The sequence below is a fragment of the Typopeltis vanoorti genome, chromosome 17, assembly GCF_054136105.1.
Source record: "Typopeltis vanoorti isolate ZY-2024b chromosome 17, IOZ_Tvanoo_1.0, whole genome shotgun sequence".
NCBI lineage: Eukaryota > Metazoa > Arthropoda > Arachnida > Uropygi > Thelyphonidae > Typopeltis > Typopeltis vanoorti.
In genome coordinates this window covers 37,388,362-37,414,753 of record NC_143565.1, presented here as the reverse complement: position 1 = coordinate 37,414,753, position 26,392 = coordinate 37,388,362, and the positions used below count along the sequence as shown (strand labels likewise).

The window sequence follows — 26,392 nt, the reverse complement described above, 5'->3', positions numbered from 1 at the left end:
GATGTAAGTGTGTCATGATAGATTAAGGAAGACCAGACTTGATGTAAAATCAACCCTTGTTTTTGTTACACTGTAGAGGATTTTTCATAATTTCAGCTGATTCTTTGAAATCTCTTGAGTAAAAGCAGTAATCAATGCAGAGCATTTTAGTTTGTTGCTATTCTACTAGTATGTGCTGACCACCCTGATTTGTGGTTTCTTTCATTCTCAATGTCCTTTAAGTGTTCTGATCAGCATATGTCACCAGATCTGCCAGTTTTTCCTCTGTAGTGTAGACCATAACTGCACCTCATCTTGTAGACACCTAGTTTTTTAAGCAGCAGATGTGAAGGTTTAGGAGGTTTCAGATGATTGGAGATTTTGTTGATTGGGTAGAAAGCAACTTTTAGGGGATTTTTTTTTGGCAAAGCTATCTTGCTATTTTATTTTTGATTGATTGTATATATGGCAGAATCACTGCTCTTTTATATTCTTGTGTGTGTACAAGTGCAAGAGCACACCTTATATATTGTTCCTTCCTTCATTGGAAGGAAACATATATATAAGGCACACAAAATGATAATTAAACATTTACACATGAGACAGAAAAAATAATATTTATTTTACAAATTGCAGAGCCACAATGCCATATATCTTTACATAAATCAATAATCTACATCCCCAAATTAAATTCACATCAGAAAAAGAAATATCATGTGGAATTTCCTTTCCTAATATTCATATCCAATGTAATCCCTGTAGATCACTTACTACTACCATATACCGAAAACTGATTACAGGATGCTATATTCACAATACATCGGTGAATCATTCATCTCAGAAATATGACATCATAAAATCCTTAGTGACCAGAGCACACAGGATCCTTCCAAAGGACTGCTCAAACAGGAATTGAAAACCATTAAAGAAAGCTCTACTAAATGGATTCAACCCAAGAATAACACAAAAAATAGTTGACACCACTCCAAGACAGCAAAGAGAAGAAGTAGAACTACACAAGACTCCCCTACCTTACATCAAAGGCGTTTTGATGTAAGGTAGGGAAACTGTATAAGGAGGGTGTGAACAGAGGAGCAGGTTCTTTGCACACCCTCCTTATACAGTTTCCAGCAATGGCCTCTTGTTCTACTACCTTCTCCGATTCTATGAAAAATCTCTTCCATGTTTATCCGATAACAACCCCTGACCAGCTTATATGTCTCAATCACATCCCCTGCCCTCTTCCTCCTATTCACGAGTCTCTGCAAATTACATTCTCTCAATCTGTCCTCATACTCCACATTCCAAAGACCACTGACTACCTTTGTGAATCTGCTCTGGACCCTCTCTAACACATCGCGACCAAATCTGTGCACAATAATCCATATGAGGCCTGATCAAGGCTTTATCATAACCTTTTTATTTCTGCATGCCAGGGTCCTCCATATCATTGCCATTTATCCGATGTGTTGTCTTCACAACTTGTTCAATGTGGCCCCTGAATTTCAGGTCATTATCCACCATCACTCCTAAATCTTTCATCTCCTCTACTTCCTTTAAAGTTTCCCCACCAAGTTACATCCCTTACTTAATCTCAAAACTTTACACTTTGCAACATTGAATTGACAGTTCCACTTACCTGCCCATTCATGCAATCTTTTCAAGTCCTCTTGTAGGGCCATATCATCCACTTGACTCTGCATTGCTCTCCTCAGTTTTGCATCATCTGCAAACAGCTGGATATCACTAGTTAAACCAAACCCAATATCATTAACATACAAATTGAACAATAAGGGCTCCAAAATTGACCCCTGTGGCACACCACTGGTGACCTTTCTCTTTTGGGATACTGCACCCCCATATACAACTTTTTGTTATCCAATCCAATCTGTTTCAATTTATTTATGAGCTTGTCATGTGGCAGTCTATCAAAAGATTTTGCAAAATCTAAGTACACCACTGTATATGCATCTCCCTTATTCAAGGTATTTATCACCTTGTTACAGTACATAAGTAAATTAGAAAAACATGATCTCCCCTTAACAAAGCCATGCTGATAACCACAGAGAATACTGCTATTATCAACCCATTTCTGTATCCTACTTCTCACCAATCTCTCCAGGACCTTCACCACAACTCCAGATACACAGACTGGCCTGTAATTTGATGCTACAGCCTTATCACCTTTATACAGTAGAACAATTTTACCCTCCTTCCACTCCCTTGGAACCTGTGCTGTTGTAAACTCATATTAAACAGGCATGCCAATGCTATTGCCAATTCCCTGAAACATTCCCTTAAGATGCATGGTGACATGTTATCAAATCCTATCACCTTATTGATATCAAATTTATTTATTTCCTCAAATACCTCCTGTTCACTCATAATTAAGCTATTCCCTCCTATTGTTCTCTACACTTAAGTTCCTCATGATTCCATCCTGATCAGGATGAAACACATATATAAATTGATCACTGAATACCTCAACAAGTCTTCTGCAGCAGTTACCGTTCTACCACTTTCATCCCTCAACTTCATTTAACCGTGATCATTCTTTCTTCTATTTGCCACATATCTAAATACTCTCTAGAGTTTTTCTTGCCTGATTTGCCAATTTCTGCTCATATTCTACTTTTGTTTTTCTTACTAACTGAGTCACTCTCCTGGCTTGTTCTTTATATTCTTCACGTGACTGATTATTACCATTATTCACTTTGTACTTCCTCCAAAGTACTTTGTTTTTCCAGATTTCATGCTTAAGCTGCACATTCATCCATTTTACAGCTACCTTATTCAGCTTTTTGGCCTTCTGAATACATTCACACATTGATGCTGTTATGTATTTCTTTGTGAGTTCCCATGCAGTATTTATTTCCTTACCGCTCAACTCCTTGCTCCATGTTATAGCTCCAAGCTGTCTTCTAAGCCTGTCATAATCACCATCATTATAATTCCACATATGTCCTTCTTCACCAGAGTCTGCATATGACCAGCCACAACACAGGTGATTACTTCATGATCACTTTCACCAACTGGAGGAAAATGTGAAATCCCTCTAATAATTACATCCGCTAATGAAATGATGAGATCTAGAACTCTTGATCCTCACATGCTCTTCTTTACATGCTGCCTAAGATAGTTATACAAATATACAAATGAAAATTCAGAATTAGCATTTGAATTTCTAAATATTACATTACCTTAATCATTATTATTGTTAAACAGGTATTTCCATGGAGTCAGAAGATTCATTGTGGGAGATCCATTATTCACACAATACCTATCATACCTCTCCTTAATAACTCATTCACTAATGAAGCATCGACAACTACCTCTGGCAACCCATTCACCACCCTCCAAACAAAATATCTAGTACTAACACCCTCGTTAACCACATATCTTACACTCTTACACAACTTCCACTGATGACACCTTTTTCTCTCCCTTCTTGGCATGTGCTGAAAAAAGTCTTTAGTGTGAATCCTCTAAAGCCCCTTTAATAACTTAAATCCATTCTCACAGGGAACATTCCATAGACCTGCCGCCATCTTAAATTAATGTCTCTTATTTGAGATCTTCATAGTGAATTAAATGTGTGTGGTCAGTCCCATTGAAATCAAAAATAACCATAAACTGTAGCAGTTAGTCAATTTTATACTTAGTTATTTTTGGTGATTGAACAGTTAGTCTGCATTAATCATCCTAAGGGCAGTGATTGACAGAGGAAATGGCAAAATACCAAATAGAGAACTAATGTTTAACATTAGGTCTATGTCTACTTTAAGAAGTTGACTGTTCATACCAGCTATGCTAATCACTTTTCCCTTCCCTTAAGCTAAGGCTGATTTTTAATTTCACTTGTGTTCCTGCCCTTTTTTGCAGTTGAAAGTTACTAATTATAAAGTTTGTCTACTGCCCAAGTTTTCAGTCATGAAATTTATTTTAAAGGTGCAGACCATCATCATTGTTATAATTCCATACTCTTGTAGTTCTCTTCTTTCTTATATTCTCCCCTTATTGTATTTTTGTAATTTTTCATGTTTTTGTTTAGTGTACTTTATGTATGGTTCCTGCCATTCTTTGGTGTTCTGTTGTTAATGTAGGATTTCCCATGATTTTCTTTGTTTTGTTTCCTGTAATTTACTCTATTTACTGGCCTTACTACTCTTATAGTGATATATACTACTCTTATGCTTCTTATAGTGATGTTCATCTACTATTTAAAAACTCCTCCAAGTCTACTCTTTCAAAATCCCCCTCATCCTAAAATATATAAAATGAATATGTGCTGCTTACAAGTCATGGCATAATTTTTCGAGGTTAAAAAGTGAATTATATTTGACAAGATTATATTCTTTTTATCATCTATATATTTTATCCAAGCATAGCAAACAAAAGACAGCTATATTCATGAAAAAATGAAAACAAGAACAAAATAGACACATACATCTTCAAGGTCCGCCTTTCCTAATTGGGTTGTGGGGGAAGCATCTGCAAGAGGAACTTCCAATGGTCACGATCCTCTGCCACCAAGCTCAGGCGTTCTGGTGGGACTTCCAAATGTGTCCACCCAAGGTTTTGGATATAATCTTTCCAGCGAGTCCTTGGCCTTCCACGTGACCTCCCACCCCCTGGCTTAGCAAATAGGGCCTGCTGGGGGAGCCTTTCTTGTGGCATTCTGACCAGGTGCCCATACTACCAACGTAACTCTGATCTCTCAACACAGAGAAGCAGTGGTTCTAGTGGTTTCCCGAATTGCAGAGCTTCTGACTCCGTTGAGTCTTGTCAACCCTGCAACCCCCTTGAAGGAACCTCATTTCAGCCACTTGGATTCGTGTCTGCATTCTTTCAGTCATTACCCAACTCTCATGACCATAGGTGAGGATGGGGACATAGACCGTATTGAAGATAGCCAGCTTTGCCTTCTGGCTTAACTCCTGCTTCAATACTACCAAACAGCCAAGCTCCTGCAATATTGCTCTTGCTGAGCAAATCTGAGTATCTAACTCTACGTCCCACTTTACATCACTCATGAATATGGACCCAAGGTATTTAAACTTCTTCTCCCTGCCTCAGTTGGACTCCACTCACATGTAGAGTGCACTGGGATGGTTGTGTTGAGACCACAAATGTTTCAGTTTTGGCCACACTGATCTTCATTCCAGCTTCTGCACAAACAGCTGCAAACCTATCCAGGGTCTGCTGGAGGTCATCTGTGGAAGAGCTAAGCAGAACTAGGTCATCTGCCAAAAAGCAGACACCCAATGCCACATCTTCCAATTCTGACACACTCACTGCCTTGGCTGTGCCTATCAATCCAGTCCATAAATATTATGAAAAGGAGGGGTGACAGAACACACCCTTGGCAGAGGCCAACGGAAACTGTGAAAGGTTCAGATTTTGTGCTGTTTACCCTGACACAAAACTCTGGGCATTCATACAGGGACTTGATGGCAGCTAATAGTTGGCCATCCACTTCACACTCCTGTACTACTTGCCAAAGCCTATCCCGAGGAACCCAGTCATATGCCTTCTCCAAGTCCACAAAACATGTGTGGATATTCTTGGCATATTCCCAAGATTTCTCAAAGACTTGCCTTAAAGTGAAGATTTGGTCAGTTGTGCTTCTACCATATTATGAAATATTATTGTCCGCGCGGTTAGCCTAGTGGCTATGCGCTTCGCAACCATATGCCTGGGGAAGGAGTGTCCTATGTTCGATTCCCGTCAGTGACGTGAGGAGCTGAAGGATCTTCCTTAGCCATAGCCAAGTTAGCCAGTCTTGGGCATGGACAGCAGGGTTTTTCCCCCAGTTTATTCTGGGGTTTTTCATCCCGCAAAGCAGGCAAACTGGCCTTGAGAACTCAACACTACAGGCCATAGGATACACTGGGGCATAAGGCTGTGACCACCTTATCCATAGGTTACACCGGGGCATAAGGCTGACCACCTTATCCTGTAAACGGAGTGAGGTCCGATGATCAATGGACCCTCGACACCGCAAGGTAAAAGAGGGTATAAGGAAGATGAGATGAGATGAGTGCTTCTACCAGGATGAAAGCCACATTGTTCTTCTTGGAACTTTGACTCAACTATGCTCCTGCACCTTTCCAAGCACCTAGCATATACTTTCCCAGGCAAGCTGAGCAGAGAGATGCCACGATATTTGCTGCAATCTCTCTGGTCTCCCTTTTTCATGCCTCAGCGTACCGGAAACGCATCTCAGGTGACCTGATCCTAAGCCATGTTAGGTAGGCCTCCTTTTTTGCCAGGACAACTTTTGGACCTCTTGGTTCCACCAAGATGTCCTTTTCTCACTGACCATCGCCACTCCGAGCCACTTTCTGGCACAACATGAGAGTGCAGAGGCAGTGACAGCAGTTCTGAATAGCTCCCACTCCTCCTCAACATCTGCAGTATGCTTGGGAATCTCTTTGAACCTGGAGGAAATGCCATCTGCAAAATTTATAAATTCTACAAAATAGATATATTTTATTAAATTGGAAATACAGGTAACTGTCGTTATACGTGGAAGTTGTGTTCTTGAGAATCACCACATATATCAAAAAACATGTAGCATGGGATTATAGAGGTTGCATTCCCAAGCAAACAAGCTTCCAATTTTTCAAGATAATTTAATCAAAAATGTTCCTATTTTTTATACATGTTAAGGCATACGAGTAGTGAATAAAATATTTTGTAAGTATAAAAGAAATAACTTTTAAAGTAGTTCTTTATTTTCATGATTAACCCTTTGACATATAAATTATATTTTAACTCTAAATTTGTTTGAAATTGACGTGAACTTCATAATGTCTGTGATATGTCAAAATCAATTTTGGTGCAATAAACAAAAGACGTGCCACAGACGTCTTTGTATGTTAAAGGGTTAATGAATTGTAACCACATTTTATTTATCTGGCATGCTGAAATTGAAGACTCATAGGAGGCCGAAGGCTGCTTTTTCAAGAATCTCTCAATGGAAACCTAACTTGCAGTGTTCAACTTCTGATTATAACCTCTCAGTGTGTTACCTCTTTCTTTTAGCTTTTCTTTGAAGAGAAATTCATGAAATTCTTCAGCAGCAACGTGATCTGCAGCTGAAGACTTACCAGTCATGTTGAGATTGTGGAAAGCATAGTGACTCTTATAATGGTTGAACCACCCATAACTTCTAGTAAAAGGTGTTGGTTGCTTTTCATCTTTTGTGAGATCTTCATATAAATCTTTTGCCTTCTCCCATATGACTGCCCCAGACAAAGGCCAGTTCTGCTGGTTGTGATTCTTGATCCATATAGCCAGCATTCTCTCCATTTTCTCATTTGCATGACATCAACATTTTGTTATTAATTGTAGACAACTGAGCACTCTTGTAAATTGTATCAACCAATTTACAAGATGTGGCCCTTTGAATGTCAATGCTACTTTCACCTCTATGAAACCGATTCAAAACTTCCAGCTTTCACCTCTGAAGAATAGAATTTCCTACTAGAATCAGACTATATAATGTCTTATCAAAACCAACTCTACTATGCAGAAGCAAAACATGGACCATAAAAAGGAAAGATGAAAAAATAATTCAAATAGCAGAAATAAAGTTTCTCAGAAAAACAGTTGGATATACCAAGTGGGACCATAAAAGAAATGAAGAATCTTACAATTGCTGAAAATAAAACCAATTAATTACTACATAAGACAGTATAAACAAAAATGGCTAGATCATTTAAATGGAATCGATAACAGCAGAAATATTATACAGATGCAAAATAAGTGGAAAAAGAAGAATCGGAAGACCAAAAAAGAGATGGCATGAGACCAGAACAAGCCACTTGGCCTAAAATCCATCTTAAAAAGAAGAAGAAGATAAAGTTAATTTTTAATGGCATATGACACTATTTCCATGTACACTATCTTCCAAATTTACTGCCAAAATTTATGTCGTCTACCAATTACATAGCATTTTGCTGATCATATCTCGTGCCTCCTTTGCAATTGTTTTCCTTACCTTTTTATTTTAAAGTATTTTCCAAACCTTTAATCGTGAGTAAAAGAATTACTGAGCAAAAAAGTGGAAGTGTAAAAATTATTTGAAAAGTAACCTCATTGGAAGAAAAACTTGCAAAAATAAAGAAAAACGAACAAGGTGAGTCCAAAGCAAAGATAGGACAAGAACACAAATATGGTGAACCAATTATAAGAGCAATTTTAAGCAAAACCACTGAATACAAAAAGAAAGATAAGGCTGCTTCAAGTTCATCATGCATGCAGACCGCTCGAAATCAAAGTTTTATAATGATTGAATTAGAGAGACTTCTTTCTACCTGGATCGAAGATTGTAACCAAAAATGGATCCCACTAAGCACTGTCCATATTAAGTCAAAAGCATTAAGTCTCTTTGCAACCTTGAAAGAATGAGGTATCAATCATGAAAAATAATTCCATGCTAGTAATGGGTGGTTTGAGTGTTTAAAAAAGAGAAATAGCATACATAATGTTCTAATCACAGGCGAAGCTGCAAGTGCAGGTAAGGAGGTGGCTGCAAATTATCCAGAGATTTTGAAGAAAATTGTGGAAGAAGTGAGCTATTGTGACCAACAAATATTTAATGTTGATGAAACCAGCCTTTTTTGGAAGCAGATGCCTTCCAAGACTTTTCTTGCCAAATCAGAGAAATCTCAGCCTGGTTATAAACTGTCAAAGTCGAATGAAATTACTGCTAGCGATAGGCAAGCCATTTGGAAGCACATTCTTTCACATTGTACAAATGATTTTAAGAGGCTTTTCAAATGAATCTAAGTTAATTAAATCTCATTCTGAGAAACTGAGTGATTCCGACCTGCTAAATTTAGATGTATAGTGGGAAGATCCTGAAGAATCCTAAAGCTGCACTGCAAGCTACATGGTTTGCTAAAGTTACTGACCAACCGTTACAACAATTATTGGCCTGACCTCTGGTTAAAAAAAAAAAAAAAAAAAAAAAAAAATTACTACATCAAAGCTAGAGTTCTATTATTATTATCTATTAGGTTACAAATATATATTAAAAAAAAAAAACTATGTAAGTATACATATAAATTCCAACCAATTGGTATGGAATAGTTCCCAATAAAAGCTGAAAATTGCTTAAAGTCCTCAAGTAATTTCTCAGTTTTTTCTTTATTCTGTTAGTTGGGTTATAGTTTAAAACCTGATAGGTGCTGTTATCGGAGACTAGTTGATTTATCTGATGGATGTAAGTTGATCTCTCTAGGATGACAGTGGCATTACCTTTGTCTGATTTTGTTATAATTATATCTTGATTAGCTTTTAATGACTTGATTGCTGCTAGTTCTGTTTAATATAATGAAGCTATATTAATAGGAAGAGACTTAATACCTCTCTTTATGTGGTATATAAAATCCAGTTTATTAACAGTTCTAGGTGCTACTGCAAAGTTAAGGCCTTTATCAAGTAATGCAAGGTGACCGTTATTTAAGGTGTGACTCTCGATAAGTTGATCACATGACTATTGCTTGCAGGTGGTTGGTCACTCCTTGTCTCATTTGTTTGTTGTTCAGTGTTGGAGCTGTTTACCAGACAAGAGATATCCTGATTGGTTGGATTTGTATGATTGGCATTCAAATTTTGCTGTTGTTTTAAAATATGAAATTTGGCCTTAAGTTTTTTTATATAGCAATCTTACAAAAACAGAACTAGCAGCAATCAAATCATTAAAAGCTAATCAATATCTAATTATAACAAAATCGAATGAAGGTAATGCCACTGCCATCTTTGAAAGATCAAATTACATCCATCAGATGAATCAACTAGTCTCTGATAACAACACCTATCAGCTTAATAAACTGAGAAATTATGCCTGTTCTCCCAGAATATATGGTGTTCCTAAAGTACACAAATAAAATGTTCTGCTTCAGCCGATAGTTGAAGGAATAGACAGCCTTAATTATCACCTAGCCAAGAAATTAGCATCAACACTCTAGGAGTTGGTAGGTCATTCTCCCTCCTATATAAAGAACACACAACACTTTATGAACAAAATTAAAAACATAATGCTCGGTGAAGATGATTTATTAGTCAGTTTTGATGTTTCTGCCCTTTTTACAATTTCTGGCCAATCAGTGACAATTCTTCTCCTACAGAACAAATTTTTGCCCGACATTATGGCCCTCTTTGTCCATGTACTATGTTCTGATTACTTCGTGTAGCAAAATAAATTTTACCTACAAAAAGAAGGTACAGCCATGGGCTCACCACTATCCCACCCAATTGCTAACTTTTATATGGAAGCTTTTGAGAAAAGTGCTCTCAATTCCTTTACTCCAAAACCTGCAGTGTGGCTTAGATACATTGACGATGTTTTCGTTATCTGGCCACATGGCCGATAAACTTTAAACACATTCCTTAGCCACCTGAACAAGCAGCATGAACGCATACAATTTACTATTGAATTGAAAATCAGAACTCGGTCCCATTCTTGGACACGCTGGTTACACGTCTTCCCTCAGACAGTCTATCCTTCACAGTTTACTGCAAACTGGCACATACTGGCCAATATATACATGCTAATTCGTATCACCACCCTCTGCAGAAATTTGGAATCATTAACACCCTTAAAAACAGAACTATAACAATTTGCTCTAATCAGCAAGCTCTTAAAAGAATTAAAAAACATTAGCAACACATTTATAAATAATGGCTATAACAAAAATACTATTAATAAAGTTCTTCATAAAACTTCATCCAAAAAAGAATATAGATTACAGTAAAACCATCCCATACATTAAAGGGCTATCAGAAAAAGTCAATAGAATCCTAGACCATTATAATCTTAATGCCACTTTTAAACCACCTATAAAATTAAGAAACATATCCAACTCCTCTAAGGATCCTCTCCTCCCATTGGCACATCCTGGAGTTAATTGCATCTACTACACCTGTAATTTACCTTATATTGGTGAAACTGGACGTACAATCCCTGTACATAAAAAAGAACACAAAAAGACATTAAATATAACAATTTTGGTGAAGCCGGCCTCTCAGATCATGCTCTCATCCTATACCAAATTGATTGGAAAAGTACCTGCTCTTTACAGCATCAATGATTTCTTTAAATTTTCGTTTAGGTATATGAACAAAAATTTATAGAAGCCTGTGAAATTCTGATTAATCACCCTAATCTCAATAATAATAGTGGCATAAAAATTTGAAGAATTTGGATGGCACATATTCAGCCTACTTAGTTTTCAGCATATACTTTAGGACTTGAAGCAATTTTCAGCTTTTATTGGGAACTATTCCATACCAATTGGTTGGAATTTATATGTATACTTAGTTTTTTTTTTTTTTAATATAAACTTGTATATATTAACATGACCCTGATGCTCTAAAGCACAATTTAATTTTGTAACCTATCAGATAATAATAATAGGACTCTAGCTTTGATGCAGTAAAGTTTTTTTTCACCAGATGTCAGGCCAATAATTGTTGTAACGGTTGGTCAGTAACTTTAGCAAACCATGTGTATCGTAGTGCAGCTGTTTCTTTGTATATATGCGTATGCTCCAGATGATGACCTTGATATGACAGTTGAAACATCAAGTGTTCATTTTGGTTTATATTAAACTAAAGTTTTGCTCTAACAGGGTAGTTGTCTCCATAATTTTTCATAATCTATTCTGATCACTGTGTAAGCCTGAAGGAAAGGATTGTACAGTCGAAGTTTTTAAGCAGCAATGCTTAGAGGCTGACCCTGATGAAGCGATCATCATCATCACAAACCATGGGCTCACTGCCTGTTGGTGTGGTATTCTAATAATAAGGTGTGATGCCGTTTGGCAACTCGTATATGAAAATATGACTTCTGCTTTACTTCATCATTGGTATCACTTCTGGGTCTGACTCCCACTGATGAAACATCAATAAAGGTCGAAACCAGTTTGGTCAGTGACCCTTCCCATAATATATAGCATTATACATACCTTTAAGGATATGTGTTTTGCATTATGCGATACTAAGGCAAGTGATGTGAAGTCATATGCTTCTAAATATAAGTTGCCCGAGTCCTGAAAATAGTTCAGGCGCAAATTGTTTGCATACGCTTGGATAAAGTATATAATTTCTTGGTATCTTTAATTTATAGTATTCTTCTTCTTCTCTCTTCCATCATCTATTTGGATGATGATGAGGCCGAATGAACTCTTTTCACTTCTGTCTGTCCTGGGAGAGTCCGAACAATTCCGTCCAGTTTGGTGTCACTTGTTTTGATTTGGTTTTCAGGTCCTCTTTTATTTTGTCTATCCATCTAATTCTAGGCGATCCTTTGGATCTTTTACCTTCCATTGTTGTATTCAGGACTTTAGATGGTAGTCTTTCTGTTCCCATTCTGGTCACATGGCCAAACTATCAGTCTTCTTTCTTGGATTTTGTCTATTATTGTTATTTCTTGTTTTAGTTGTTTCTTAGTCGATCCAGCAGAGATACTCCAAGTAATCTTCTTAGCCAACCCATTTCAGTAACTAATAAAATTTTTTCTCTTCAGTCTTTTTGAGATTCCAGCATTCACTTTCATAGAGAAGTATTGGGAAGACCATTGTTTCATAGATTCTTACTTTTGTTACTTGCTTGATGTCTCTTGACTTCCATATTTTATTAAGTCGCCCAAAAATTTGGGATGCTTGACTGATTCGTCTGTTTATATCTTTTATAATTTCACCATTGTACTCAATAACTCCTCCAAGGTAGGTGAAGTTTTCTACCTGCTCTAGATTCTTACTATCAATTTCAATTTTCAGATTGGTGATTCTTTTTCCTATTTGCATAATTTTTGTTTTGTCTATATTTATGTTTAATCCAGATTTTATACACTCCTCCTTTATTTTATCAGTGTAGATTTTCTTCTGTGCTTGCAAGTAATGCAATGTCGTCTGCAACCAATAAGGCTTCATTGTTTAAAGCCTTATTGATTGCTTCTTCCAGTGTAAGATTAAACAGGTCTGGTGACAGATTGCATCCCTGTCTTACTATGCTCTCTGTGTGGAACCAGTTGGTTAAGGTGTCCTCCATTCATACTGCACTTTCAGATTTCTCATATAGATTCTTTATTATTCTTATGGTTTTGTTGGGAATTCCAAATTCTTCCATAGTTCTCTTCTACAGATTGAATCAAATGCCTGACGAAAGTCTATGAAATTTATGTAGCAACTTTGGTTGTACTCTAGTGTCTTTTCTATTAGCTGTCTTAAGGTGAATAGTTGATCAATTGTACTTCGCCTTGGTCTGAATCTGGCTTGTTCTTCTCCTAGTGCCAGTTCTATATATGGCTTAATTTGTTTTTGGAGTACTTTCGTAAAAACCTTACTTGGAATACTGAGGAGGCTAATGCCTCTGTAATTATTGCATTCATTTTATCTCCTTTTTTGTATATAGGAGTTATGACTGATTTGGTCCAATCAGGTAGGCACTGCTTCGTTTTGGTAGATCCTTTCAAATAATGTTTTTAATGGTTCCAAAAGTTGTTCCTTTCCTGCTTTTAAGAATTCTGCATGTATTTGATCAATGCTAGGTGCTTTCCTAGTTTTGAGTTTTTCTGTGCTGTGTGCTATTATTTCTTTGGTAAAGATATTTGTTTCCTCTTCCATTTCAGTGGCTGGAATTGTAATATCCTGGGAGCTGTTTTTATTATATAAATCTTTGAAGTATTCTTCCCATCTGGCCATTCTTTTTGTTTTACTTTCAATTAGTTGTTCCTCTTTGTTTCTGATCATTATAATTTTTGTCATCCGTGTCTTACTAATTTGGTCTATTTGTTTATATAATCCATGAAGGTTATTTTCTTTTGATAGTTTTTCTGCCATTTTACATTTTTTTTCTAACCAGTTATTCTTGTCTCTTTTAACTAGTTTTCTAATTTCTCTGGTTAATCTATTATATTCATTTCTGTTATAGTTCTGTTTTAGTTTCATGCTTTTCCTTTGATCGCTTAACCTTTTTACTTCATTCGAGATCCAATCCTTTTTACTTTCTCTTTCTGTGTAACCTATTGTTTTTTCTGTCGAATTTAATATTATTTCCTTTAATTTACACCAGTGTTCTTCGATGTTTATATTCTGTTTTGGTAGTTCCTTCAAGTTTTTATCTAGTTCTTGTTGATATTTTCTTAGAATATTGTTGTCTTGTAGTTTTTTTACATTGTCTCCTTTTGACTCTAAAAGTGCTTCCAGATTTTAACTTTATTCTTAGGTTTGCTAATACTAGCTTATGGTCTGATCCACAATCTGCAGAGAAGGATCTGCAGTTTAGGATACTTGATTTCCATCTTTGGTTTACAATAATATAGTCTATCATATTCTTGGCTTGTCTGTCTGATGATATCCATGCCCATTTTCTTTGGGGTTTTGGATGATTAAAGAGAGTGTTGGTTATTGTTAGTCTATTATTTGAGCAGAAGTTTAGCAGTCTTTCACCACGTTCATTGTTTTCTCCATACCTAAACTTTCCGATTACTCTTGGCCAGGTATCCCAGTCTTTGCTTACTTTTGCATTTAAGTCCCCCATTACAATTAGGAGATCTTGACTTGATGTCTGCTGTACTGCTTTTTGCAAATCTATATAGAACTCCTCAATGTCTTCTTCTGATGATGTCGAAGTTGGTGAGTATACTTGAATAATAGTTAGTGATCTCATTGATGTTTTAAATCTTGCTTTAATTATCCTAGGTGAGATAGGATTGTAGGATAATAAAGAGTTTTGAGCCTTTGGTTTTAATATAAGTGCTACTCCTTATTGGTGTTTGTTGTCCTCCCTGCCTGAAGTTAAGATTTTGCACTGTCCATGGTGGAATTCTCCTTTTCCAATCCATCTGGCTTCACAGAGTCCAATCACTTCCCATCGGTAGTTGTCTAATTCATGCAGTAGTATTTCCAATGCTTCTTCCTGGTGAAGAATTCTTACATTACATGTTCGTATGCTTGTTATGTTTTTCCTGTCTATTAGGTGATGTTTTGTTCCAATAGCATATTTTTCGCCTTCACTATCTTGGTTCCCTAATAGTGGGCGCGACCAGGGCTGCATTTATACTTTTGGAGGCCGTAGGCACAACATCATTATAAGGCCTCAAAAATAAGCATTTTTTTAGTGTATTGAAAATAAAAGTCAACATTTCCATAATAACTCATTTTAATAACACAATAAAACATTGGTATATATATATTTGCATTTTAAAAAAAGTATGAAAATAAATCAGTTCAAATTTAAATAAAAAAATTAATAATAACTAAAAGTTTTTTTTTCTGCTTTGGTTTTAGCAAATATATCTATAATGGCATCATAATTAATCGAGTCCATTATATCTGATTTAATGCATGATAACAACAGGTCACTTGTTCTATTTTGGTGCAAGTTGCTTCTTAAATAATTTTTATTCGTTTCAACACTGAAAATGAGCATTCAGCACTTGCATTTGAAATAAGCATCGTCAAAAATATTTTTAAAATTGTTTCTACATTCAGAAAAAGTAGACCTTGACCCATCGTTTATAAATTTGTACATATTTTTAATTGAAGAATTTTCTTTCTTTATCATTATTAAAAATTGCTTAACTTCATCAGTAAATTTTTCTGCATCAATATCAGTCCAATAAGTTTGTAAAATTTTATTAATACTAGTTTTGTACCTTGATCTATATATTTCTTCAAAAAAATGTCAAACATATCTAATATGTTGAAATAGCTTTTTGTTCTTTCATTAATTTCCAAAATTAGCTTATCGCAAATGACATTAAAAGTGCTCACAGCGAAATTTTCTTTCCCATGTAATATAATCTCATTGTTAGATTGTGAAACTTCATCACTCTTTTTTTTTTTGTTTTTTAACTCTTTACTTTTCATATTTAAATTTTGTCTCATATGTTAATAAATTCGCTTCTTCATTTACAGCAGCAAAACTTTCTTATATCTAAAATAAAACCAACTAAAGACTCTAACAAATTATTAACTAAAAACAAATCCATATTGGGATCTTGTAGAGATTTACCAGTAGTATTCGTTGTAAAATTTTGTCCCACACAACTGTTAAAATTGCTGTTTCTGGTTTGTCACTAATGTTCAGCCAATGATGAGCTCTAATTTAAAAATAGGTTTTTCATGAGGAGAAATGGATAGTTCAAGTAATGTGTCTTTAATTTGTTTATATCCACGTTTCAAAGCCAATATAGAGCTCCTGCGGACCACCTCATTTCACTTAGTCTTTTAACTGTTAAAGATTTTTTTTCTAAATGTTTAAGGAGTATACCCCATCTTCTTGTTGAAGATGAAAAGTAATTATAGTATATACATTTTGAATAAAACCAAAATATTGCATTGCTTTCGGATAAGTTTCCGCGGCATAGTTGCCAATTAAATTTAAGGAATGACTAGAGCACGGTATATTATTATTATTATTCTGGGCAACTCCAAGGAGTCGACAGACTCATCGAGGGAGGCCCTAACATCATGTCAAGAACAACTATTTGACGTTCACACAGTATCTATCATACCTCGCTTTGAACTCATTCACGATCGTAGCACCCACAACAGACTCTGGCAGCTTATTCCACTCATTCACCACTCTCCAAGTAAAAAACCTAGCTCTAACACTCCCCTGCTAACCACATTCTTGTCCAGCTTCCATGTATGGCCCCTAGTCCTCCCATCACCAGTCCTATTCTCAAAAATAGCATCTGGATTAATCTTATAGAAACCCTTCAGTAATTTGAATGTCTCAATCATATCACCCCTTTTCCGCCTATTGACCAATTTTTGCAACCCACAAATCTTCAACCTGTTCTCATAAGGTTCATTCCACAGACCTGCTATCATCTTGGACACTCGTCTCTGAATCCACTCCAGCTCCAGAAACCCTGGTGCCCATATCTATGCAGAGTAGTCTAGATGGGGTCTTATCAAGGCTCGATACAGAGGAACAATAACTTCTTTGTCTCTGCTTGTTAAAGTATTTTTCAGAAGCCAAGTGATTTGATGAGCTGATTTAGCCACTTTTGCAATGTGCCTCCTAAACTTCAATTTCCCTATCCACCAACACTCCCAAATCCCTGGCCTCATCAATCTCCTGGAGTACGGTTCCACCAATGTGATATGCTGCTGCTATTCTTTTCAACCCAAAATGCATAACCTTACACTTTGCCACATTAAATTGACATCCATTTTCTCTAGCCCAGTGTCCTCCAAACTATTCAAATCATCTTGTGAAATTTTGACATCCTGTGCACTCACAATTGCTCTACTTTGCATCATCAGCAAACAAGTGAACACTTCCTCTCAGATCCTTTCCTATATCATTGATGAACAAATTGTAAAGTAGTGGTCCAAGAACAGAGCCCTGCGGCACACCACTAGTCACAAGCCGTCTTTTGGACTCAACTCCTGAATAAACCACTCTCTGGTATCTTTCCATCAACCACTCTCTTATCCATCTCACCAACCTTATATCCATCCCCATTTGCTCCAGTTTACTGATTAGAGTTCCATGTGGTATCCTGTCAAAGGCCTTGGCAAGGTCCAGTAGAATCACTGTAAACCCATTACCCTTATCCAGTTCAGCCGTCACTGTGTTATAAAACATGAGCAAGTTACTGAAGCATGATCTACCCTTCACAAAACCATGTTGTCCCCCATACAATATCCCATTTTCATCCATCCAATCCTGTGTTCTTTTCTTGAGTAATTTCTCCAAGACCTTGACAACGATTCCTGATATGCTAATCGGTCGGTAATTTACAACAGCAGTCTTGGAACCTCCATTATGCAGTGGGACTATTTTCCCCCCTTTCCACCACCCCCTCAGGACTAACCCAGACCTGAGACTCAAATTAAACAAAATGGTCAAGGGTACTGACAATTCTTTAGCCACTTCACGTATGACATGAACTGGTATACCATCCAATCCCACAGATGTATTGACATCGAGGTTATGCAATAGACTACTCGCCTCCATTTCATTCACCACAGTTCCCGTATAATCTATTGGTTCATTCATTTCTGCAATGTCGCCACCTGGATGATATATTCTTGCAAAGTGCTAGCTCAGTAACTCAACTATATCAACTGATTCAGTTACCTCCCTACCATCGGCATTCTTTAAAATCATTCTGCCATATACATTTTTTCTTTTACTTGCAACATATCGAAAAAACTGTTTAGCATTCTCTTCAGCCTGCATGGCCAATGTTCTTTCGTAATCCTTTTTTGCTTTTCTTACCATGCTCGTTACCCTTCTGGCTTGCGCTCTATACCGTTCATGTGCCTGCCGGTCACCTTTCTCCTTAAATTCTCTCCATAGTTGTTTCTTTTTTTGCAGCTCAAGCTTAATGGTGTTATTCATCCATTTAACCTCTACTTGAATTATTATTCGGACTCTAGGTATATAGTCAGCCATTGCTTCATGCAAACACTTCTTAACTGCCTCCCATGCACTATCAACTTCTAGCCCTTTCAGTTGTACATGCCATGGCACTGAACCAATCAAACTCCTAAGCTTGTCATACTTACCAGCCCGATAATTCCACATGTACCCTGTCTTAATTGTAAATTCCACACCTTTAGCCACCTCCCAAGTCAAGACCTATGATCACTCTCACCAATTGGTGGCAATGTGGTCATATTTGTTACAGCCAAATCCTCAGATGCAGTTACTAGGTCAAGCACTCTCTGAACCCTAGTATTTTCCATTACATGCTGTCGCAGATAGTTATCCCTTAATACCCACATAAAATCCAATTCCTTCCTCCCATGTGTCCTCTCTTCACTCCAATAAATGCGATCATAGTTGAAATCTCCCATAATAATTACCCTCCTTCCACTCATTTCTTCTATTTGCTTGTTCATACTATCTCCACCATCTTTTCCATCACCTGGTCTATAGCAGCACCCAATTGTATATTTTGTTCTGCTAGTCACAATCTCACACCAAATGGCCTCAAATGTGCTCTTTTCTCTATCCTGCAATTCAACTTCTATTCTCCTTGGATGCAGCTCATCAGCTATCATCAACAATACTCCTCCCCCCATTTTATTCTCCCTGTCACTCCTGAACACGCTATATCCGTCACATTCAATTCCACTAGCTTTATCATCTTCTGTCAGCCATGTTTCACTAATACCAACAACCTGTGGCCTGGAAGTGCCAACCCTGGCCCAAAATTCTTCCTTTTTGTTCCTAATACTCCTAGCATTAGTGTACATGAATTTGAGACCCCCATTAGTCCCATCCCTACCATGATGCCTTATACTAACTATCCCATTCTGATTTGGTGTCCTTATTAGCTCGGGCATATTATACTCATTCATACACTCAACTGCCTCCCTAAGGTCTGCATATCTACTCCCCCCCCCCCACCTTAATAAATCTAGTCTTAATAAATATAATGTGCAGAGGGACTATATTTTTTCAGCCTAGCTTGTAAACTTGTATAGATATACCTTTCATATTGGCAGCGTTATCATAGATTTGCCCTCTGCACATTTTTATATCCAAAGATAATTTTTCTAATTTTTTTAATACTGCCTCTTCTAAATATAAGGAATTATGTTGTGAAATACTGATGAACCCGATAAATGTTTCTCTAATGTCAGAATTTGCGGCAACATAACTAAATATCATAGCTAATTGGTCATTATGTGCAATGTCTGGCATTAAATCGAGTATTATTGCAAAATAAGCAGCTTCCTTAATTTCTGATATTAATATTTCTCTTGTTTTTTTTTTAGCTATTAACGCTATGAATTCATCACAAGTGTGGTAAGAAAGATAATTTGATCTGCCAGAACCACAGTTGGTGTACATTTTCATGTGATGTTTTAAAAAATTATAAAATTCACTTAAATAATGTAAACATGATAAATAATTTCTGCAAGAATCAGAAAAAATATCATTTGTATTGCCTTTAAATGCTAGCCCTAGTTTACTCAGTAACTTAATGGTAGCTATTATTCTTTTAAAGCCTCTCTCCAATAATTTTCTTCAGATTGTATTTGTTTGATCAATTCAGAATCAATTCGACTATTTACAGAACTTGATTTTCTTTTGTGATATGTGCACATCGCTCGTATAAGATATTATTTGAATTAGAAAACAATTTACAAACAAAGCAGTAACTTGCTTTGCTGGTTTCTGAAAAAATTAGCCACTCTCGTTTCTCCTTTGTTCCATTTGCCTTTTTACAGTAAAATGTGATTCATTTACATTTCTGACATATATTCTATTGTGTTCTGTGTATTCTTTTTTTAAATTTTTGATTTTACCAACATTCTGAGGTATATTTATTAAAATATGCTCGATAAACTTTTCATTAATAGTAAGTGGCCACACTGCTATGTCGGTAGCATAAGAGATAGCTTATTTGTAAGCTATCTCTAATTTTCTTCTTTTACAGTTGTGACTCTTCTTGCCTGCTGCGTATAATTTTCATAACTTACATTAACCATTTGCCACAGTATTCCTACTGCATCATTTTTTTCTCATGATTGTCTTGCTTAATTAGATTTCACTCCTACCCTGTTTATTCTTCAAACTCTAGGAACACATTCTGATATTGTGTCATTTAAGTTTACAGGAATCATTCGATTAATGCTTCTCCAATTAGTGCGTTATTTTTTTCTATACCCAGCTACAATTAATGCGCCTCTAAAATTCGATTAGTGTGCCTATATACACCTTAAAAATAAATGTTATAGATTTTAAAAATTTTCTGTCTGTACATTTTTTATGGCTAACTATTTTAAAAAATCACTCAGTAGGATGAAATAACTTAGTTCCCAGTTTAAAACATTTTACAAAATTATTTTTAATGGTATACTGCACTATTTCCATGTACAGTATGTTCCAAAATTTATGTTGTCTGCTAATTATGCTGGCCTGGTTGGCCAAGTGGTTAGCATATCCATTCTCCAGCCTAAAGGCTGTAGGTTCAACCCCCCCCCCCCCGTGGGCATGGATGTTAGTGATTGTCTGCAAAAATACTAGTGATGGTGGTGGGTGGTAGATGGCATTGGTGTAGATGATGATGGTAGTTGTGGTTTCATTGTAGTTGGTGGACTGAGGGTGGTTTGAAAAGTTCTTGGCCTAACAATGAAAAAACGAATTTATAATTTCAAAATTATTTTTATTTTTCAACATGATTTCCCTTAAGCCTAATACATTTATTCCAGTGATGCTCCAGCGTCATTTTCCCACCCCTGTAATGGTTCTCAGTAAGATCTGCAAAATACCCCTTTATAGCTGCAATCACCTCTTGATTCAAAGAAAAACGCTGACCAGAAAGAAAGGATTTTGGGAAGAGATAGAAGTCAGAGAGAGCCAAATCTGAGGAAAAGGGTTGATGTTCCAACAATTCATAGTGCAGAGCCCATAATTTCCCATTGCCAAAGCACCTTTGTGGGTAGGTCCGTTGTCATAATGAAAAAAGATTTTTTTTTCTTCTGCAAACCGGGCCTTTTCTCATGAATTTTTTCATCTAGTCTGGCTGCAAATTATCCAGAGATTTTGAAGAAAATTGTAGAAGAAGAGGGACTATTGTGACCAACAAATATTTAATGTCAAATGAAACTGGCCTTTTTTTTTTTGGAAGCAAATGCCTTCCAAGGCATTTTCTGGCCAAATGAGATAAATCTCAGCGTGGTAATAAAGTCACCAAGAATAGAATAACTCTTCTATTAGGTGGCAATGCCAAAGGTTGATCTAATGTTAAAACCCATGGTACTTTATAGGGCACATTAATCAAGCTTCCCTCCCACAATAATCAAGCTTCATTTGGAAGTCTAACAAGAAAGCATGGATTATTAAAGCTTTATTCGAAAGATGGTTCAGAAGTTATTTTCATCCAACAGTTGAGAATTTTTGGAAATGAAATAATCTTGATTTTTAAAGCTCTGCTTATTTTAGACAAGGCATCTGGTCATGTTACTTCTCTTCATTGATTGTGTGAGAACATTAAAGTGATATTTTTACTGCCAAATACAACTTCTCTCATATAACCTATGAACCATAGGATTATCTCAACCTTTAAGGCATACTACCTGAGAAGAACATTTAAACAGGCAATAAAAGCAACATCTGGAGAGAATTCTGTGACATTAGTAGAATTCTGGAAGAAATTTAATGTTAAATCTACTGTTGAAAATATTCATCAGTCTTGGAATGAAATTACTGCTAGCAATATGTGAGGCCATTTGGAAGCACTATCTTCCACATTGTGCAAATGATTTTAGAGGCTTTTCAAATGAAATGGTTAATGTTGTTGAGGAAATTGCCAACATCAGGCATGAACTAGGTTTTGAGGAGTGACAGTGATAACTTCCAAGAATTAATTACCCCCCCCCCCCCCAACCAGCCATGACGTCTATAGACGTCCAACTAAATCTGGATACAATTCTGTAACACCTGCTGAATAAATGGATAAGAAATGCAATTTGGTCTCACTATTTCATCCACCTCTGCCGGTAGAGAGGTTAAATCTCATTCTGAGAAATTCAGTGATTCTGACCTGCTAAATTTAGGAGCACGGCAGGAAAATCCCAAATAATATGAAGAAAACTAAACCACTGACAGTGAGCCAAAAGAGATTTTACAGAAACAATTTGAAAATATTTTTCGTACAATCATAATTTTTAAGCATCAATGCTTAGAGGCTGACTCTGATGAAGAGAGAAGTGGTGAAATTTGCTGAAAAGTAAAAAAAGGCAATAGGGCTATATGACCAGTTGTATGAAAAAAAAGAAACAGAATTCCTGCCAAACTACGTTAGCTCAATTCTTTGTTAAGAAGTAGAATAATAAATTTATATTCTGAATATGTTTTATTGTGTTTCAGCTTCATGGTTTTTCTTTAACTAGGCCCTGAGACATTTCCTAATTCTTTTATAAAAAAAAAATAATACTAATAATGATGATGAGCAAAAAAGAAATTTGAGGAACGAATTATACTTAGGTTATTCATAGGTTATTATACAGGGTGTCCCAAAATTCACGCAAGAAGTAATTTTGATAGAAAACACGGGTTTTTAATTAAAAATTGTAATTTCTTATTGATTCATAAAGTATACAGTATAGGGTTATATATGGAATAGCATATAGGGTTATGTATGGAATTGGGTAAATGGCCTCCACGGCTTTGCTGGCACATACGCACTCTTTTGTCAAAATTTTCCATGACCGTTTTGCATAAATGTGGCTGAATTTCATTGATACAGTGCTCAATTTCCTCCTTCAAGGTGTGGGTGGTCGTGGGCTTGTTGGCATAAACCTTAGACTTCAAAAAACCTCAAAGAAAAAAGTCCAACGCCGTTAAGTTACATGATCTGGGCGGCCAATTCTGATCACCAAAATGGGAAATTACACAACCAGGAAATGACTCATGCAGTAATTGAATTATTTCTCGGGCTGTATGGCATGTGGCGCCGTCTTGTTGAAACCACATGTCGTCCACATCCATATCTTGCAATTTAGGCACAAAAAACTGGATTATCATGTCGCGATAGCAAGCACCATTAACTATTATTGCCTTACCAGCCGCATTTTCGAAGAAGAATGGACCGATGATGCATCCAGCCCAAAATTTGTACCAAACAGTGACACATTGTAGATGCATTTGTTTCTCAACAATCACTCGTGGATTTTCTGAACCCCAAATGCGACAATTTTGTCGATTAACAAAGCCATCAAGATGAAAATGAGCCTCATCGCTGAAGATGATTTTGTTCGAAAAATAAGCATCCACTTGTTGTTGTTCCATAATCCATTCAACGAACTCTCTTCGCTGTGTGTGGTCGGTAGGCTTCAGTTCTTGAGTCAATTGAAATTTGTAAGCATAAAGATGCAAATCTTTCGTGAGAATACGCTGTAGAGAGCTTCTCGAAATGTCCAATTCAAGACCATGGTGCCGAATTGATGTTCCTGGATGCTCATCAACACTCTCATGAACTGCTTTGATGTTTTCTGTTGAACCACTTGTTGAAGGACGGCCAGAGTGTATAAAATCACTAATTGATCCAGTTTCCTTGAATTTTTTAATTAATCTTTTCACAGTTGATGAAGTTAAATCACTATTCCGACCATATTTTGTACAAAAATTGCAAACTGTAGCTGCCAAACCTTCATTATTTTTTAAATATTGCTCAACAGTGAAAATGCGTTGTTCTTTCGTGTAGTGCTCCATTTTTAATAACCCTGAACTGTCAGCTGTCACGTTGTCTTTTTTTTTTCTCGGCAACACTTTACCGCACAAATGGCACTAAATTTAAATCTTGCATGAATTTTGGGACGCTCTGTATTTGATTAGTCTGTTTTCAATTAATATGTCTGTTCTTTAAAACAGGCATATTAATTGAAATCCAGAGGAAAAATAGTGATATGTTTAAATAAAACCCTCTGACACTATAATCAGCTCTAACACACTTTGATGTTAAGTTCCTTCTGTCACATGCTGCTTGAGAAAGTTGTCTTGCAACTGCTCGATAAATTTAGTTTTATTCTTCTCGTGAGATTTTCCTGCCACCCACTCAATATTCAAATAATTCAAGTTCCCAATTTCTCACACATTGTCTTTATTTGCAACAGGTCCACTAGGTCTATAACAACACCTCCCCCCCCCAATATGTATTTGATCTTGTTAGACTCCACCTCACACCAGATGACTTCAAACTCACTGCTACATGAAAAACTGTTACTAATATTACAGTCATGAGATTCAAGTCATCTACTGACATTAGCAGCACACCCCTCCTCTCCTGTTCTGTTTCCTTCTTAAAAACACATTTATTATTATTATTATTATATGGCACTTCCATGGAGTCAGAAGACTCATCGCTGTAGACCCAATCTATCCACACAATCTATCATACCTTTCCTTGAACCCATTAACAGAAAGAGCACTTACAACTGACTCTGGCAACCCATTCCACTCATTCACAGCACTCCAAGCAAAAAATCTAGTCCTCATACCCTTATCAACCAACTTCTGTGATCCACACATCTTCAATCTATCCTCATAGGGAACATTCCAAAGGCCACTCACCATCTTGATCACTTTGCCTCTGAATCCTCTCCACCACTTCCTCATCCCCAAGCAACCCAGATGACCTGACTTCAGCACAGTAATCCAGATGTGGGGCATATCAAAGCCTTATAAAGAGGAATAACAACTTTCTTATCTGTACTTTTTAATGTGTTCTTCAATAGCCAAGTAATCTTATGAGATACCTTAGCAATATGTCCTCTAAACTTTAACTCTCTGTCTGACACAACCTCTAAATCTCTGGCTTCATCTATTTCCTAGAGTACCTAGAGTGCCATCAATGTGATATATAGCTTGTAATCTATTTATCCTAAAATGCATAAATTTACATATCTTCACATTAAACTGATACCCATTAACTTTTGCCTATTTAAATCTTCCTACAAGCTTTCCATATCACCTTGATTAACTATTACTCTACTAATTTTGCATTATCAGCAAACAATTGAATATTTCCTTTCAGGTTATTTCCTATATCATTTATGTACAAATTAAACAGCAATTATTCCAGCACTGAACCTTGTGGCACACCACTAGTGACCTGTTTTCATCTCCATTCTGTCTCTCCACATACCACTTTTTGATATCTGTCCAGCAGCCACACTGTTATCCACTTAACCAATGTCATATCCATCCTCATTTGTTCTAATTTGTGTAACAGCGTTTCATGTGATATTCTGTCAAATGCTTTTGCAAAATCCAGCAAAATCATTGTTTAGCCATTTCCTTTATCCAACTCACCTGTTACTCTATTATAAAAAGTTAGTAAATTTCTAAGGCATGACTCGCCCTTCACAAAATCATGTTCACCTTCATACAGTATCACATGTTTATCTATCCATTCTTGAATTCCCTTTTTTACCAATTTTTCCAGTACTTTTACCACCACACCTGAGATACTAATTGAGCTATCATTTGTAGTCTTAGAACCTCATTTATGCAAAGGAATAATTTTACCCTCTTTCCACTCCATTGGAACTCTACCAGAGCTGAGACTTAAATTAGACTTAGTCAAAGGCATTGCCAGTTCCCATGCACATTCTCATAAAATCCTAGTTGATATCCCATCTAATCCCACAGCTTTAATTACATTGAGATTTTGCAATATCCTAAGAACCTCTAATTCATCCACCTCTGTTCCCACATTAGTGTCTGTCATATAGGTTAAAGTAGTATTATAAAAAGTTAGTAAACTACTAAGGCATAACTGACCCTTTGCAAAGCCATGTTGACTCTCATACAGTATCATATTTTTATCTCGATACTAGTTAGTATGTCTGCTTCTGATTGCTAAGTGTCACTAATTCTACAGTATAAGCTCCCGATGCATTGACCACAGCAACAAACTCTA

The 26,392-nt window shown here is 36.4% G+C and overlaps 1 protein-coding gene across 1 annotated transcript in view; it reads left to right on the top strand.

The window, feature by feature from the left end:
* Window positions 1–26,392, top strand: part of Abca3 (ATP binding cassette subfamily A member 3) — a 524,972-nt gene that overhangs the window by 406,548 nt on the left and 92,032 nt on the right. The window lies entirely within an intron of this gene.